Raw genomic sequence first — 18,260 nt, 5'->3', positions numbered from 1 at the left:
CGAACGAACCGAGCTGGGCGCCGCGCGCACTCGGGGCGGGGCGGGGCGGGGCTGAGAGGGGCGGGGCGCTGCAACCGGCAGCCCAGCGGACCAATGGCACCCGCACGCTCCTGCTAACAAAGAAACCCGTCGGCCAATGGATGGTGGGGGCGGGACCAGGAGCAGCGGGCGCAAGGTAACTTGTCCAGGCTGGGAAGGTGGAGGCGCTGGGATGGAACTTTCAGGTTTGGTGGACTGGCGCTGCCGCCCGGGGCCTGACAGCTGCGGCGCTGGGCTGGGCTGCTCCCGGAAGGACGCAGTGGATCTCCGCGGTCTCCCTGCGGGCCCCTATCTTCTCTTGTAGCCTCTTCGCTGCGGCCTTCTGCCTCGTCTAGCCTGCGCCCCTACTGTGTGCTAAGTCTATGGTCGACCCAGATAGCACCAAAAAGGCTAGGAATTGTTTCAAGTGCTCCCCGTGGTTTAGATCATTAAAGTTCCACAACCTTTCAGTAACCATTCTGGTTTTACGTAAGGAAACTGAGGCGCGCGGAACAGTTAAGTAATAAGACAAATTGTTTCCGAGGTGACTAGAAGATGTCAATTCTATTATGGGAGCCAAATTCTGCTAGAGTTAAGCACTCTTACCTTCGTTTTGTGCTTGGGGAAACAATGGCTCTGACACTGCGAATAGCTTGTGCAAGGTCACTCCGCAGGAAGGGGCCCGAACTATACTCCAGGCCACTTTTGCCCAGACTCCCAGGCAAAAGGCCACTTGGAAAGGAAAGAACAGAAGAGTCCAGAATGGGCGGAGGGGAGGGAGATGGAGAGGGACAACTCCTGCTCCTTAGGAGACAGACTGCTTCCAGCTGCAGTGAGCTGGATCTAAGCAGAAAGCATGCAGAAATGTTCCCAAGGTATACAGGTGGAAGTTGGCGAGAAGGAACAAGAAGGGAGTGTGTGGTCCCAGGACTCTGGAGGCAGATCTAGGAGGATGGAGAGTTTAAAGCTGGTCTGGACTATAGTGAGACGCTTCTAAGGAGGAGAGGGGAGGGAGGGAGGCGAGCAGCAAGGGAGGAATCACTTCGACCTGAGATTCCAGGCTCAGCTGGCTGGCAGTTCCAGGAGTCAGCCTGGGTTTTTAACAGAGGCTGAGCTAACTCATTCTTCACTGTGGAGGTGATATTGGAGCAGGTGGTGGCACTGAGAGCAGCCGAGCTCAGGTCACAAGGAAGCTTTAGGAGAGAAATGCCTTCAGAGTTGTGTACTTTTCCACTGATCAGCTGGTGACTACCCCAGGGAGGTGTATTTCCATTTTGAGAAAGAAACGCTTTTCTGCACAAGGAATGAAGGAACCCAGATCAAAATCTTCCTGCAGCCAGAGGGGAAAGCCCAGCTCTGATCCGGCTGTGGGCGAGTCCTTTACCTTCACTGACACCTCAGTGACCACATGTACAAAACTGACATGAATGTAAGGTGTTGCAAGCATTAGGTGGTAATAATACAATATTTCACATAAAATATGGCCAGTGGTTAATTGGTGAGTTTTGGAAAAGGGTGTTTACTGGACTATTCTTGCAACCTTCTTGTTGATTTAAAATTTTCCAAAATGAAGAAGGGGAAGGAGTAAAGGGAGACTGACAGTTCTTGTCTGCACCGACTACTCAGAAAGTGATACCAATGGTGGCCTCTGGGGAGAAGAACTGGGTTATTGGGAGGCGACCTACTTTTAATCTTCATTATAAAACCTTTTTGTTCCTTTTGGGTTTTGTTTTATGAGCATGTGCAACCTGTTTAAAAGATAGAGCCGGCGAGATTGCACAGTGTGTAAAGGCTTTTTGGTACCAAGCCTGATGAACTGAGATCAGTCCCCTGAATCCACATGGTGGAAGGAGAGAACGAATTCCTGCAAGTTGTCCTCTGACCTCCAGATGAATAGTAGCACAGTGTGTGCACCCACATGTGCGCACACACATGAAATAAATTTAAAATCTAACTACAATTTTTTTTTTTTTAAAAATGCATTTTAAAGTTCTACGGGCATCTTGGGGCCGTTCGAGGCTACCCTATTAAGAGAATGCTGAGCATTACATTGTCCAGGCCTGCCACATACCACTGTCGTCACAGCTGTGGGTATGAGGAAGAGTGATTCGGGGATCCTAAGGCTGGTAGCCTGACAAGAGCTTGCCCTCGAGCAAATGCAAACTCATAAAAACAAGAGGCAAACAGGAACCTTCCACCGGAAAAGTTTCAGGGGACCCTGCCTAGGAAATCCCTGACTCCATAGTAGACTCAGGGAGGGAGCTCCTGGAAAAGGCAGAATCTTGGGCAGTCCAAAGCTGAGGAAGACTCAACCCGGAGAGGAGAGGGAGAAGGAAAGACTACCCAGATCACTGCAGCAGGGTGATTGGTTCAGGACATCCAGACCAGTCTATGTCAACAAACAGAAGCCTGGATGTCATTAGGGTGTTGCAGAGATTCAAAAAACCCTGAGGAGGCAGGTCTGCTGCTGGTGGGTACTATTAACTCATGACTATTTGAAAGAAGAGACCCACTGGGCTCAGGGCACAATAGGACCTGGCCTATGGTGATAATTAAGTATTCTGTGATACTACAGCCGTCCGGACAGTAGACAGTATGAAACTTTGGTTGGTACCCAAGACCCTAAACGTGAGTGCCCTACCACTGAACCATGTCACAGTACAGTTGTGGGTTCTTTTGCCTGGGCACTCACATAGGGGTCTTTCTTTGGTCTGGGGAATAAATGGCAAGAGAATTTTAGAAACAGGATCCATCGGGAAATGATTACGAAGACCAAAGAGTACTGACGTAGCCAGAACTAGAGGGGTGTCAGTCAGAGATGCAAGGAGTGAAATTGGACAACATAGAAGAGGTTTAAAATTCCACTAGCCTCAGCATCTCTAGGGGAGAGTTAGGGCAGGGCTACCACTTCTTTCCCCCCCACCTAGTTCAGTGCCTAGCCAAGAGTGGGTACCCAGCCAACTCCTAGCCACAACTGAAGAGATAAAAGCATATTATTCCATCATGCTGAACTATTTCTCCTATCAGATTATAAAATCCAGGTTTGAGTATTACAGCTTTAGGTTCCCTTTTCAAAAGCCTAGAATACAAGCATGCATTAGGCTGTCTACTTAAGATTGATTCATGGAGGATGCAGCTCAGTGGCAAAGCACTTAGCATGCATAGTGTTCTAGATAAGTATTGTGGTACACTCAGGGGGCATTGAGATAGGGTTGCTGTGAGTTTGAGGCCAGCCTGGACTTCATAGAGAATGCCAGGCTGCCCAGGACTATAAAATAAGGCCCTATCTCAAAAAGAGGTGATTCAGGCCAGATGTAGTAATGTACTCTTTTAATCCAGCACTGGAGAGGCAAAGGCAGGCTGATTTCTGTGAGTTCAAGGGCTGAGGCCCTATGTCAAAAACCAAACCAAACAAAAAAGATGATTCCATATATTGCTTTCATGGGGATGTATAATATATACCCCTAGCAAGCAAACAAGCAAGTGAGCAAGCAAGAAAAGGCCTCCCAGGTGGGACCCAAAGTCAGCTGAGCCTTGCTGTGTGGTTCTATCACCCATGAATGCCCCCAGGGAAGTAGCAGAATTTACACAAACTCATAGGTGTTCACGTAGAGAAAACCACCATTTTGTTTTCCATTATCTTGTCTTTGACTTAGTATAAGTGAGAGTTCTGCTTAGTGTCCCGGGCTTTTCTCATACTGATACTGAACTGACACTGAGTATGTTATGATCAAATGCCTGACAACAGGCGACTTGGAAGGGGGTGGGAAGAGGTACTTTGCTTTGTTTGTATTTTAGTTCACAGTTTGAGGCTACAATATGTCCTGGTCGGTGAGGCATGGCAGTCAGCAGGGGTTGCCAGTGAAGCTGGGGTGTAAGCTGCCTGGTTCACTTCTCCATAAATGGGAAACAAGTTGGGAATGCCAGCACCCTTCCTTTTTTGCTCTTTATTCAGTCTGAGCATCCAGGATGCTGCTGCCAACCCTGGGGTGACCACCCCTATGATCATACTTTCTGTGGTGTATATTTGTTTTAGCTAAAGGTCAATCATTCTTTAGCATTAGTACTTGGACCAAGGGAGGGCTTTGTCATTCTTCTGAGCCCTGCCAGAGGAACGCTTTGCCATTTCCACGGGTGATAAGCATGGCACTCCTTGATATGACTGACTCCCGAGTTAACAACACTCAGGATTGCATTCAGTCTCCACACTTAGGACCAGTTCTCTGCCCAGTTGATCTTCTCTGGAAACACCCTCACAGACACATCCGAAGGTGTTGCCAACTGATGCTCTGGTGATTTTTTTTTTTTAAATCCAATCAAAGTCACAATGAAGATTAACCATCATATCTGGTCAGTCATGTTTAAATATTGCTTCCTTGCTGCTCATTGTGTGCCTATATTGCAACTTATTCAAGCTCTTGTGGATGGCCATTGAGGGTGTTCCCACCAGCTATTCACAAGTGAGGAATGAACTCTCTTTCTTTCTCTTCTAATAATGGATCATAGGATTCTGACTTTTATCTGTTTGTTTTATTATTTACGTGTGTGATGTATACTATATACATATGCACAAGCATGTAGTATGAAGGTCAAAGGACAACCTTGGGTGCTGGTCCTTTTAAGTTACTTGAGGCAGAATCTCTGGTGTTTACAGCTGCGTGCACACTTACTTCATCCTGAGATTCATCTGGCTCCACCTCCCAACTCATTTTAGGCACACTGAGATTTTAGCTGTTTGATACCACTCCAAGCTTTATATGGGGTCTGCTAATGAACTTAGTTTCTCACATTTTTGGAGCAGATACTTCCAAGATTCTAACTTTTTAAATAAGACCCAATATTCCTTATCTTCAGGTACGTCTGGGAACAGAGGACAGGGCCTTGGTTTTTGAAGGCCAGGGTATTTTTTTAAGTTCCTATTCCAGAGTCTCATTCTAGGATGTATTTATTCAATTAGTGTGAGTAAATGTTCCTCTGAGGATTTAATCCTCACAGAGGATTCCTATCACTGAATTACAGAGGTGAAGAAAAGGGGAAAGTCTCTGAGGTCAAGGACAGCAGGATGTCTTCATTGGCTATGGACTCATGAGCACAGCGTCTGAGCCACTGGTTCAGAGTTGCTCCTAGGCTCCTTCACTTCTGAGTTGCCAGATCCAAGTAATAGGCTCTTTGGGTCTTGGAATGGAGGATGTTGTGTTACAAACGGAAAATGTGTTCCACCACTTACTCACCCCAGATAGGGAGCCCACGACAGATCAAAATATGGATACCACTAAAGTCCAACTCGGTGAGCTCATTAGTTTTATTGGAGTTACTCATAAGACAATGGGTGAGGGGTCACTTACAGGACCAGAAATGACTCAAAGACAGTTGCATCACCAAAGCCCGCCCCAGCATAGGTGACAGCTCACAAAAGCTGGAAACCTGGAGCCCACTGTCCAGCCTTCAGGCAGCTCCAAAGGTGTCTTTGCTAGGTGGCTCGGTTGCTCTGAGGCAGTCTGGCTGGTCCATGCTTCTTCCCGGTTGCTTGGCTTGTCTCAGAAGTCTTTACGGTTTAACTATCTAAGAGTCATTTGCATATAGTCTGGTTGTAGGAGGGGCCTAGTAAATCTGGTCAGTTTCAGAAACTCCTGGAAGCTATTTTGAGTCATTTATTTTCTGTCTTAAAAGAGGTCTGTGCAAGACAATGTTTCTCTTCCTTTGGAACGTCTTTGTTTCACCTCCTTGTAAACAATCATGTCCTAAAATACCACGTTGTTTCACTTTCCCTTGGCATCCCACATCCCAAGGGGTTTTGTGACCTAGGAGGAAACTGCTAACAGACAGGTAGAATCCTTCTGGGCAAGATGGAGTCAGGTCATGTGGAGCCTATCTTTTCTCCAGACTCTCCTTTCTCTTTCCCCTTCTGTGCTGCAGATCTCAAGAGTCCTCAAAATGTTCCTGGAGGGACAAAGACAAAGATACGTGTTCTTCAGAAATGACCATGACACTCTGAAATACAGTGCCCGTCAGCTATGGCACAGGCCTACCTAGTTTCCTCCTGGTGTAAACCCCAAGAGGAAGCTATAGTAACAAGTGGCTACTTCTTTGGGTTGTGAGGACTAGTCATGCTCAGGGGCACATGTCTGAAATCCCAGCAGGAAGGAAGCAGAGGCAGGAGAGTCACAGGTTGAAGGTTACCCTCTCATTCGTATGTGTGAAAAACAATCTTTTCTCTCAGACATGGCTAACTCAGCGATGATCAGGAGCCTACAAACCTCCCCATCCTGTGAACCTCTGTGCGCATGCCTATTTGCCCAAGCCCTGGATGCCAGACATTCCTGAGATTTGACTCCATTACACCCTCCCCTTCACGCCAATTATGAATCACATCAAATTTTGCAGTCAAGCTCCTTCCAGTAGGATTAGACACAGCCACTGCCCTCTTCAAGATAAAAACAGAGTGAACTTCCTGCCCCACTGTGGTTACTCAACTGGTTTGGGTCACTATAGACCAGTGTGCAAAGAGCATGTTGCCTTAGTGAGTGACTCTGGTTGTGTTTGCATGGGAATGTTCTACCCTGACTTACAGAATTCAAAGCCAGCGTGGGCTACATGAGATGCTGTCAACAAAACAAAGCAAAACACAGGACCAAAAAAGCCTGTGAGAACTAAACAATGTAATAGGTGCGGAGGAGTTTAGAATCAGCCCTGAAGCGCATGAAGTGTTAACATTAGCATTTTATTATTATACCTATGACTTGACCTTGGCCACAGTGGCACCTTTCTTGTGTGTTATTTTTCAAGAGCCAGTTGTCAAATATTTTGAGCTTTGTAGGCCAAGTAGTTTCTTGCAGGCACTCAATTCCACTAATGAATGTGGGGATATTCATAGATGAGGTTTACTATGGTAACCTTGAGATAGCCCAGAAAGCACCAGTGTGTTCCAGTGGGAGGTTTGCTATGGTAACCATGGTGAACTAAGTTAGGTCCTCTCTCTAGGGAGCTATCCTCTTTTCCTCCCTGTTCACAGTTGAAGAGACTAAGGCACAGAGGTCAAGTATGCCATTCAAGGTGATCTTCAGGTACTGGGAGCTACTGCCCACTCATGGAAGGGAACTGAAGTCCACCCTTGCTCAAAGCTCAGATGGCTGCGTGAGAAGAAGAACTGAAGGATTTGAAATGGGGGCTGACATGGAGGGGAGCAGAAAGCATATGACAGTAGTTTTCAGATCTGCACCAGGAGACAGTGTCACATGTTGCATACAGGAAGTCTAACCAGAAGAATAGCTTAGCCTTTCCGTTGTGCTGTCATAATATGGAGCCCTTTGACTTAGCCATGGTACTTCTAGAAAGATGGGCTGTAAAACCTATTGTCCAGGGAGAGAAAGAGATTTCTCCTAAGATGTTTATTTTCTCATTCTTTTATTATTTTTATGCCTTTAAAAAAGTTGGTTATTTACTTATTTTAAAAAAATATATAACCATATCACTTTTCCCCTTTTTTCTTCTCTCCAGCTTCTTACATGTTCCCTTCTTCCAACCCTCCCCTTCCCCTCCCATCCCCCTCTCAAACCAATGGCCTTGTTCTCTTTGGTTGACATTGTTTCATATGCATAAATATATAAACACAACCTGCTGAGTCTGTTTAGTATTGTTTATGTATACAATTTCAGGGCTGACTGCTTTGTATTGGATAACTAATTAAAGGGCTAAGAAAGAAATTAGGAAAACAACACCCTTTACAATCGTCACAAAAAATTTGAAATATCTTGGTGTGATGCTAACCAAGCAAGTGAAGATCTGTAATGACAAGAACTTCAAGTCTCTGAAGAAGGAAATTGAAGAAGATCTCAGGAGATCTCCCATACTCATGGATTTGAAGACTCAACATAGTAAAAATGGCCATCTTGCCAAAAGCAATCTGCAGATTCAATGCAATCCCCATCAAAATTCCAACTCAATTATTCACAGAGATAGAAAGAGCAATTCTCAAATTTATCTGGAATAACAAGAAACCCAGGATATCAAAAAACATTCTCAACAATAAAAGAATGTCAGGGGGATCACCATCCCTGACCTCAAGCCATATTACAGAGCAATGGTGATAAAAACCGAGTGGTATTGGTACAGAGACAGGCAGGTAGATCAATGGAATAGAATTGAAGACCTAGAAATGAACCCACACACCTTTGGTCACTTGATCTTTGACAAAGAAGCCAAAACCATCTGGTGGAAAATAGACAGCATTTTTAACAAATAGTGCTGATTTAACTGGCAGTCGGCTTGTAGATGAATGCAAATTGACCTATTCTTATCTCCTTGTACAAAACTCAAGGACTTCCACATAAAACCAGATACGATGAATCTAATAAAAGAAAAAGTGGGAAAGAACCTCGAACACATTGGCACAGGGCAAGGTTTCCTGAACAGAACACTAATGGTTAATGCTCTGAGATCAAGAATCGACAAATGGAACCTCATGAAATTGCAAAGCTTCTGTAAGGTGAAGGACGCTGTCAAAAGGACAAAACGGCAACCAACAGATTGGGAAAAGATCTTTACCAATCCTAATAGAAGACTAACATCCAAAATATACAAAGAACTCAAGAAGTTAGACTCCAAAGAACCAAATAACTCTATTAAAAATGGGGTACAGAGCTAAACAGAGAATTCTCAACTGAAGAATCTCAAATGGCTGAGAAGCACTTAAAGAAATGTTCAGCATTTTTAGTCATCAGAGAAATGCAAATCAAAACAACCCTGAGATTCTACCTCACACCAGTCAGAATGGCTAAGATAAAAAACTCAGGTGACAGCAGATGCTGGCAAGGGTGTGGAGAAAAAGGAATGCTCCTCTATTGTTGGTAGAATTGCAAGCTGGTACAACCACTCTGGAAATCAGTCTGGCGGTTCCTTAGAAAATTGGAAATAGTTCTACCTGAGGAGCCAGCTATACCGCTCCTGAGCATATACCCAAAAGATGCTCCAACATATAACAAGGACACGTGCTCCACTATTTTTATTAGCAGCTTTATTTATAATAGCCAGAAGCTGGAAACAACTCAGATGTCCCTCATCAAAGGAATGGATACAGAAAATGTGGTACATTTACACTATAGAGTACTACTCAGCTATTAAAAACAATGACTTCATAAAATTCACAGGCAAATGGAACTTGAAAATATCATCCTGAGTGAGGTAATCCAGTCACAAAAGAACAGACATAGTATGTACTCACTGATAAGTTGATATTAACCAAGAAAAATCTCAGAATACCCATGAGACAACTCACAGATCACATGAAACCCAAGAAGAAAAAAAGATCACACCAAAGTGTGGATGCTACTATCCTACTCAGAAGGGGGAAAAATAATCTCTGGGAAGTAGAGGGAGAGAGGGATCTAAGAGGGAGAGAGGAGGAGGAGGGAAGAGGGGCCAGTTAAGATGTGAGAAGAGATGGGGGAGAAGAACAGAGGGTCACAAATTTGAAAGTAGGTATGTAGCAGTGGGGGAGGGGGAGCTGGGGGTAGCCACTAAAAAGTCCCAGATACCAGGGACCCAAGAGGTTCCCAGGACCCAACAGGGAGGACATTAGCTGAAATACCCAACAAAGGGGAGCTAGAACCTGTGGAGATCATATCCAGTTGATAGGCATGGCCCCCATCTGAGGGATGGGGCCACCACCCACCTCAAAAATATTAATCCAGAATTCCTCCTGTCAAAAGGAAATGCAGGGACAAAGGGTTGAGCAGAAACTGAAGTAAAGGCCATTCAGAGACTGCCCCACCTAGGGATCCATCCCATTTGCAGACACCAAACCTAGACACTATTGCTGATGCCAAGAAATGCTTCCTGACAGAAGGCTGTTATAGCTGTCTGCTGAGAGGCTGAACCAATACAGTTTCAACATACACAGCCAAACATCAGACTGAGTGTGGGGACCCCAATGGAGAAGTTAGGGCAAGGACTGAAGGAGCTGAAGGGGTTTGCAACCCCAGAGGAAGAACAACAATATTAACCAACCAGATTCCCTGAAAACTCCCAGGGACTAAACCACCAACCAAAGAGTACACAGGGGACCCATGGTTCCAACTGGATATGTAGCAGAAGATGGCTTTATCTGGCATCACTGAGAGGGGAGCCCCTTGGTCCCTAGAGGCTTGATGACCAGGGTAGGAGAATGCTAGGACTCTGAGGCAGGAGTGGAGGGGGGGAGCACCTGCATAGAGACAGGGGAAGGGAGAAGGGATAACAGGCTTGTGGAGGGGAAACTGGGAAGGGGGATAACATTTGAAATGTAAATAAATAAAATAACCAATAAAAAGGGGGGGGGGGCTCATTCCTGGGAAAGGCAAATTCTTCCCCTCTCTGCAGTCATTAGTTGCCTATTGTTCTTTGTCTAGGAATACATGAGATTTCCTCTCTCCAAGTTATCATGACTTTTGGTTTTGTCATTGTCCAGGTCTTGTTTAAATAGTCATATTGTTGGGGTTATTTCTAGGAGATACAATCTCATGTCAGGTTTCCTGGTCCTCAGACTCTTAAAATCTTTCTGGTCCTTCTGACATTTCCCCCTGAGCCTTGGGAGAGCCTGTTGTGTTGTAGATGTATCCACTGGGGCTGGGCACTCCATAATCAGTTGATCACAGCATTATAGCCAGTTGTAGTTTCCTATAATAGTCTCCACTTGCTGTAAAGAGAAGCTTTATTGATGTGGGGAATGAAAGATATACTTATCTGTGGGCGTAAGGATTAGTTTTAGAATGCAGTTAGGAATTATGCTAGTTTAGTAAAGTAGAGGCTTCAGGTAATAGAAACTTAGCCCCTGGTATTTGGCTCGGTTTCTAGTACCAGGTATGATTTCCTTTCTGTTGAGCAGGCTGTAAGTCCAGTTAGAGAGCTCTTTGGTGACTGCCAAGATATGAATACCAGTATTACATCCTTAGTAATATCTTGCCATAGGAGTCATTGTTGTGGTCCATAGGCATCACAATTGGATAGAGCTCATCTTAGCTGGGGTTTCCACTGCTGTGAAGAGACACCATGATCAAGTCAACTCTTAAAAGGGACATTTAATTGGGACTGGCTTATAGGTTCAGGGCATTATCATCACAGCAGGAAGCATGGCCATGTGGAGGAAGACATAGTGCTGGAGGAGCCAGGAGTTTACATCTTTAACAAAAGAAAGCCAGGAGCAGACTGTCTCCCAAAAGTCTCAAAGCCCATCCCTATGGTGACATACTTCCTCCAACAAGGTCACATCTACTTCAACAAGGCCACATCTCCAAACAGTGCCACTTCCTGGGCCAAGCTTATTTAAACCACCACAGGACTATTCATTACTTCTATTCTTTGGCAATTTGCATAGCACCTACTGGTACTATGAAAGCTAGACCATAGGAGGGAGGCTTTTAAATTTTTGTCTATTGCTAGTGTATGTGTGTGCGTGCATGTGTGTGTGTGTGTGTGTGTGTGTGTGTGTGTGTGAAATATACATGTGTGGAGGTCATAGGACAAGTCTGTGAAATAGGTTCTCTTTAAAATCTTATTTTGTGTGTGTGTGTGTGTATGCCTGAAGCTGTGTATGTAGTACACATGTGTGGGAGCCCAGGGAGTTCAGAAGAGGGTGTCAAATCCCCTGGAACTGGAGTTGCAGATGTTTGTGAATTATGTGAATGCTAGAAACCAAACCTGGGTCTTCTGCAAGAGCAGTAAGTACTCTTAAGTTGCTGAGCATCTCTTCGGCCCCTCTTCCACCTTCCTGTGCATGTCAGAGGTGGAGCTCTGCTCACCAGGTTATTGCAGCAAGCATTTTTACCTGACATCTTCCCAGCTCTCTTCTTGTTTTTTTTAAATGACAGACTCTCTTATAGCCAAGGCTAGTCTCAAACTCACTATATAGATAAGGCTGTCTATGAATTCCCAATACTTTTGCCTCTGCTTTTCTTCCTTCCTTCCTTCCTTCCTTCCTTCCTTCCTTCCTTCCTTCCTTCCTTCCTTCCCTCCCTCCCCCCTCCCTCCCTCCCTCCCTCCCTCCCTCCCTCCCTTCCTCTCTCTCTCTCTCTCTCTCTCTCTCTCTCTCTCTCTCTCTCTCTTTCCTTCTTTCTTTCTTTATTGATTCCAAAGACGCCCCACTTTATTACAGCGAGCACACAAAGCTCTTTCCTTGCTGGGGTAAGTCCTGCTCCTCTTCTCCGGGATGACAGGTGTATCTCTCCAGTTCCCCATTCCCTGCTCTCTCTGTACTTCCCATGTTGGGAAGTACAAAGTGTTTGTAGAGAGAGCTGATCCGTTTGTTAAGGTTGTGAGGGTCCTCAGTGAACATTCTGTTTCCCACCATTTTTTTTTCTTTCAGATACAACGCTGCAATTCATTTCCTCTCCAGCCTCGAAGCCGTACTGGACCCTTGATCAGTTGTTTTGGATGCTTTTCAAAATTCCCCAGGATTCCAATGTCTTATACACCAAACAGCCCTCTTCTTGTTCCAGTGATCTACCACTCTAGGAGGTGAAACCGTGGCCCCTTACATGGGCCAACACCCAGAGAGAAGGTTCTGCATGCAGGGGGCATCCAGCCCTATAGTCTTCTACTTGCCACCCAAGAGACACTCCCTGCTATTACTCTAGCCTGTGCACCTCAGTATCGGCAGCAAACCAGCCGGAAAAATGAGGAGCAGGTGTGAATTTAAAAGACAAGACACAGGCTACAGTCCCAGGCGGGATTTATACAGGAGTGACAGTAAGAGAAGCCATCTTGGATCTTAGCCTTGCCTCTGCTTTTCAAGTACTGGAATAACAGACATACATCCCTGGTCAGTCTTTCTGTCTGCCTTTCTTTTAAGTTTTTCTGAGATAGGGTTCTCACATACCCCAGTCATGCTTTGCATTTGATATCTAATTAAGGATGACTTTGAACTTCTGATGCTCTACACTCTACCTCCAAAGTACTGGGACTCCAGGCGTGTTCCAGCATACCTGACATATGTTGTTGGGGGTGTGATCCAGGACTTTGGGAATGCTAAGACCAACACTCTACCAACTCATCTATATTCTCAGCACTACCGTTTTGGCTTTTGAGACATGATCTCACTTTGTGCCACAGGCTGGCCTCAAACTTGCAGCAACCCTCCGGAGTGCTTGGATTACAGGCATGAGGCATCCCACATTGCTCTCATTGTAATTTTTTTTATATCTAAATGCTGTTATTATTGTGTGTATGTGATGTTTATGTGGGCATGCACACGCCACAGTGTATGTGTGACGGTCAGAGACAACTTTTGAGAGTCAATTCTATCTTTCCATCATGGGTTCCAAACAAACTTGTGGCAAGCACTTTTATCCGCTGAGCCAGCTCTCTTTATTGTATTTTTTACTGTTGTTGTTACTATTATTATTGTGTTTGTGTGTGTGTGTGTGTGTGTGTGTGTGTGTGTGCACTCTCAGGCACACATGCTTGTGGAAGTCATAAGACAGCATTTAGAAGTTGTTTTTCTCCTTTTGTCGTGTGTCTTCTGGAGATTTGAATCCAGATTCTCAGGTTTTGTAGCAAGTGGATTTTTTTTTTTTTTTTTGGTTGAGTTACTTCTCTGACCTTCTCATTTTTCTTAATAGCACTAAATTAGAGACACGCTAATCCTCTTTGGCTGAAGAAATAGATAAATAAATGATAGTTCTTTGATACGGTGGAGAAAGTTAAGGATATTTAGAGAGAAGTAGTTTTGAAGTAGGCAACAGTCTGCCAAATGCTGTGAAACTAAAAGCTAGTGGAACCCAGGCTTGGTGGCACAGGCCTGTAACCCTAGGGGCCCAGAGGTTGAGGAAGGATCATCAGAAATTCAGGTCAGTTTGAACTATGAAGAGTTCAAGGCCAGCTTGAGCAGTTTATTGAGACCACCCCCCCCAAAAAAAAAAAAAAAAAAAAAACCAAAAACAAAATACAAGCTTTAAGGTATAGAATAGTGTTAGAGTGTCTGTGGTGGTTTGATTAGGAATGGTCCCTAGACGTTCTCCCCCAGAGTTGCAGTGGTTTCCTGCTTCAACAGTGCTTGAACCCCCTCTTCAAGCCTGGGCCCTCTGCCACTCCAGGTCGCTACTGCCTCTCGCCATCCCCACCATGACCACTGCTCTCCCTCACAAGTGCACCAGAACTACCACCAACCAGGACGCGGAGGCTGCCATCAACCGCCAGATCCTGGAGTTGTATGCCTCCTACGTCTATCTGTCTATGCCTGGTTATTTTGACCGGAATGATGTGGCTCCGAAGAACTTTGCCAAAAACTTTCTCCACCAATCTCAAGAGGAGAGGGAACATGCGGAGAAACTGATGAGGCTTCAGAACCAACGAGGTGGCCGAATCTTCCCGCAGGATATAAAGAAACCAGACCTTGGTGACTGGGAGAGCGGGCTGAATGCAATGGAGTGTGTGCACTGCACTTGGAAAAGAGTGTGAATCAGTCACTACTGCAACTTCACAAACTGGCTAGTGACAAGAGTGAGCCCCACTTATGTGACCTCATTAAGACACATTACCTGAATAAACAGGTGAAATCCATTAAAGAACTGGGTGACCATGTGACCAACATATGCAAGATGGGAGCCCCTGAATGTGGCATGGCAGAGTATCTCTTTGACAAGCACACCCTGGGACACAGTGATGAGAGCTAAGCTGACTTCCCCAGAGCCACGTGACTTTACTGGTCACTGAGGCCGTGTATGCCAGGCTGCCTTTATCTTTTCTATAAGTTGCACCAAACATCTGCTTAAGTTCTTTAATGGCACCATGTTTCCCTCCATGATGCTAATGGATTAAACCTCTGAATCTGTAAGCCAGCCCAAATTAAATGTTTTCCTTTGTAAGAGTTGCTTCGGTCATGATGTCTCTTCACAACAATAAAACCCTAAGACAGTGCTCCTTGTGTTAGGAAAAGAACAATCTTGGTGTTTACAGAAAGGAACGCACAAAATAAAATAATTCCACAAGGCAATTTCCTTTTTCAAAAGGGTATGCTAGAACCCAAACTGGGCTATGGACATATTGGGACAAAATGACCTTTGTCTTTTATCCTTAACATAGGAGGGAGGCAATTGCATCTCCTTAGGTGGGAACTCATCACAATCTTTGACAATTGGCTAGGAAACATGGGCCCTTGTCAGGGATTGGCTAGAAAACATTTTTTTCTCATAATTCCTGCCTCTTTATTATGCATTTTCAAGCTTAGCCAGCATATATTGACCCTTTGAACTCTCTAATAACAGTAAATTATTATCATGATAAGCAATGGTTTAATCATTGTTTATAATGAGCTTGCCTTCCCAAAAGTGGTCCCTTGACCAAGCAATTGATTTTGCCCAACTGTAATATGAAATTTTTCATCCTTCCCAGAGATTCTGTTCTCTTTACCAGACAGTGTTTTCATCTTTTCCTGTCAGGAAAGTTATCCTTAGAACCATTTAGGAACCAGTTCCAAGAACAAGGTCCCCAAATCAATTTTGGTATTCTGGTTTCTGAAAAGATGAGGCTACAAAGAAGCTTTTATCCAAAAGAGAAACTGGCTATTTTCTCAGAACTCCTTTCTTTTTTCCTAGTCTGTTGGGCCAATATATATATATAAAATCATCCCTGCCTCCTATTACTTTGAAGAGATAACCTTAATTGCCATTATAGAATTGGGGCAAGTACTGGTCTTGTCTGAGCCATGTACTTGGAAATATGGAGGAAAAAAATTCCCCTTTGCTGGTACTGAACATTGTTCACAACGTAGCGTCTCCATGGCCTTCCTGAACAAGAGACTAGGAGAATCTTCACAATTAAAAGACATTTCGAGAAATCTCCCATAGTTCCCTGGGCTTTACTTGACCTTGAAGAGCAAGAGGAAAATATTTTCCTGTTTTAATACTTTTGACCACATCATTACAGGCTCCAAATATGGTTATTGAGCGCCCAGAAGGTCAGCTATACCAGTCTGGTACTTTTAACTATTGCGCGATATTTATATAAAGCTGAAACAAAACCCAAACATTTAAAAATAAGCTTTGATTATACATACATTTAAGCAGATGTGTTTCATTAATGTATCAAACTTTGACCTCAGAAGTTTTAATTTTATATACATAAAGTCTCATCTTTTGCATGCTGTATATGACTTGCTCCAATTGTAGTTGCCCAAGGTTTACAAATCTTTTTCTACTCTAAACACATACACACATACACACACCTAATCGTCCTAATCTTTGTCAATGATTAACAAGCTGAACCACGATGATCTCATAGCCGGGCTTTTGGTTTCGAATGAGTACAAATTGCAGATAGGGAAATGCAGCAAAACATCATCTAATTGGTGTGTACAATGTTCACCAGAGTGTGTCTAAGGAAGCCATGCTAGGACCGTGCTGCTAGAGATAAAAGGCAGAGCAGAGGAACCTTGAGAAGCATGGAGTGGTTGGGATCAGATAGACTTGTGAATGTTGAGCACTAAGGAGATGCTCTGGGGAGATGGTAACCAGTGTCTCGAAGAGTGTTTTCTTAGAGCTCTTCTTACCCAATTGTTTTCCATCCTGACTTTGTAAAATTTAAATAGTTAGTGTCTCAATCCTACACAATCAAGATTTCTCCTGCTCCTGTAATAAATCAAAATCTCAACCTTCCAGAATGGAGGGCTTTTTGTTTGGTTGGTTTTGTTCCTTTTCTTTTTTCTATACTCTGATTTGAATGCTTCCTCTATTTCCAGCTGATTCCCTAATGGGGCAGTGTCCTATGCTAGGTGCTTCTCAGCAACCAGAACTCGCCAAAGACTCCCATGGAGCAATGATGGAGTCAGCACTACACATTTGCTTCATTCACATCAGTGGCTCAGTTCATTCGCCACCTCTTATTCAACCTCCAGGTTGACTCAACCAGTGACGAAGTACTGTACAGTTCTCTGCATTTTCTCTGTGGTTTTGTGCACAATAATTACTCTGTCACATTATTAGTCTTCCCACATTTCTGAGAAACTTTCCATCTCGCTACCAGTATTGAACTGAGAGAGTGTCATTCATCTGAGATCCTGGAGGCCACCATCATGAGGGTGGAGCAAGCCTCCTCCAAGGGAGAGGATCTGAACACTTGCCTGGATGGACCTGAAATTCCAGAGAACCCCAAAATTGTTGGGGGAAAGAATAATCCTAGTGTCTCATAAAGGAGCATATGAACAAGGTGAAAGTAATTTAGCAAGGGCAATGTTGCAAAAGTGCAGTGCCAGACCTCAAACTGGCCCAATAAACACACTTACCCAAAATGGCCTCTGTCTTTAATCCTTGACATACTTGGTGATTGCATCTCACTTCATTGGTGAAACCCTGACTTCATATCTGACATAACTGGCTGATCAGCACAAAGGGAAAGGAGAAGTTCAGGGACTATGGGCCCTTGTTGGGCTACTTTTGATAAAAACAAACAAACAAAGCTATTCTCACAATAGTATGTTCAGGGCCCAAGAGTCAATCTCCAGTAACACATACACAGATACACACACACACACACACACACACACACACACACACACACACACACTCACATGAGCTTGCACACCAATAGAGGCTAAGGATGTCAGGCACGATGGCACACATCTCTAGTTGCTTAGGAAGGTAAATCAGGAGGTGACCCAAACCAGGGGGAATAAGGTTCTGAACAGTGAGGTGTTGAGTGGGGGGATGGGGCTGAGGCACAGAGATGAGAGAAAGAAGGCAAAAGCAATATCTGGGACCAGGAGGTCTTGCATAAGCTGATAACTAATGTCAAGCAAGTTTATTGAGAGGTATAGTATCCTATATAGTTGTGTGTGTGTGTGTGTGTGTGTGTGTGTGTGTGTAATGGCCGTAATCAGCAGAGACCTACATTAGGCAAAGTTGGCACAGAACACATAGGATGCGGCTCCCCAAGGACTGATAACAACAGAAGCTGCCATCTTGATGCTTTTGAAGAAGCACTGGCTCCAGTTCTAGTCCAGACTTGCAAAGTTCTCTCACGAACAAGGACATGCAACTAAAATTCCCTTTGTCCTTTCATCAAGGTCTCTGAGAAAGTCTTGGGTCAATCTGGCTCCCCACAAAGAGGATTTCTTGGGCTGAGGAGATTGGAACCATCTTGGACAATATAAAGAAACCTTATCTTAAGAAGAGCAGAAGGCTAGAGAGATGGCTCAGTGACTGAGATCACTGGCTGCTCTTCCAGAGGTCCTGGGTTTGATTCCAAGCACCCACATTCCCAGTAGATCACAACTG

The 18,260-nt window shown here is 44.5% G+C and overlaps 1 pseudogene across 1 annotated transcript; it reads left to right on the top strand.

The window, feature by feature from the left end:
- The first annotated feature begins 136 nt into the window (after positions 1–136).
- LOC308426343 (ferritin heavy chain-like) lies at positions 137–14,670 on the top strand (annotated as a pseudogene). The gene is made up of 2 exons: positions 137–175; positions 14,085–14,670. The product of its transcript is annotated as a ferritin heavy chain-like (transcript).
- Positions 14,671–18,260: the final 3,590 nt, after the last annotated feature.

The sequence above is a fragment of the Micromys minutus genome (assembly GCF_963924665.1).
Source record: "Micromys minutus genome assembly, chromosome: 10".
NCBI classification, from domain to species: domain Eukaryota; kingdom Metazoa; phylum Chordata; class Mammalia; order Rodentia; family Muridae; genus Micromys; species Micromys minutus.
This window is presented reverse-complemented; position numbering and strand designations above follow the sequence as displayed.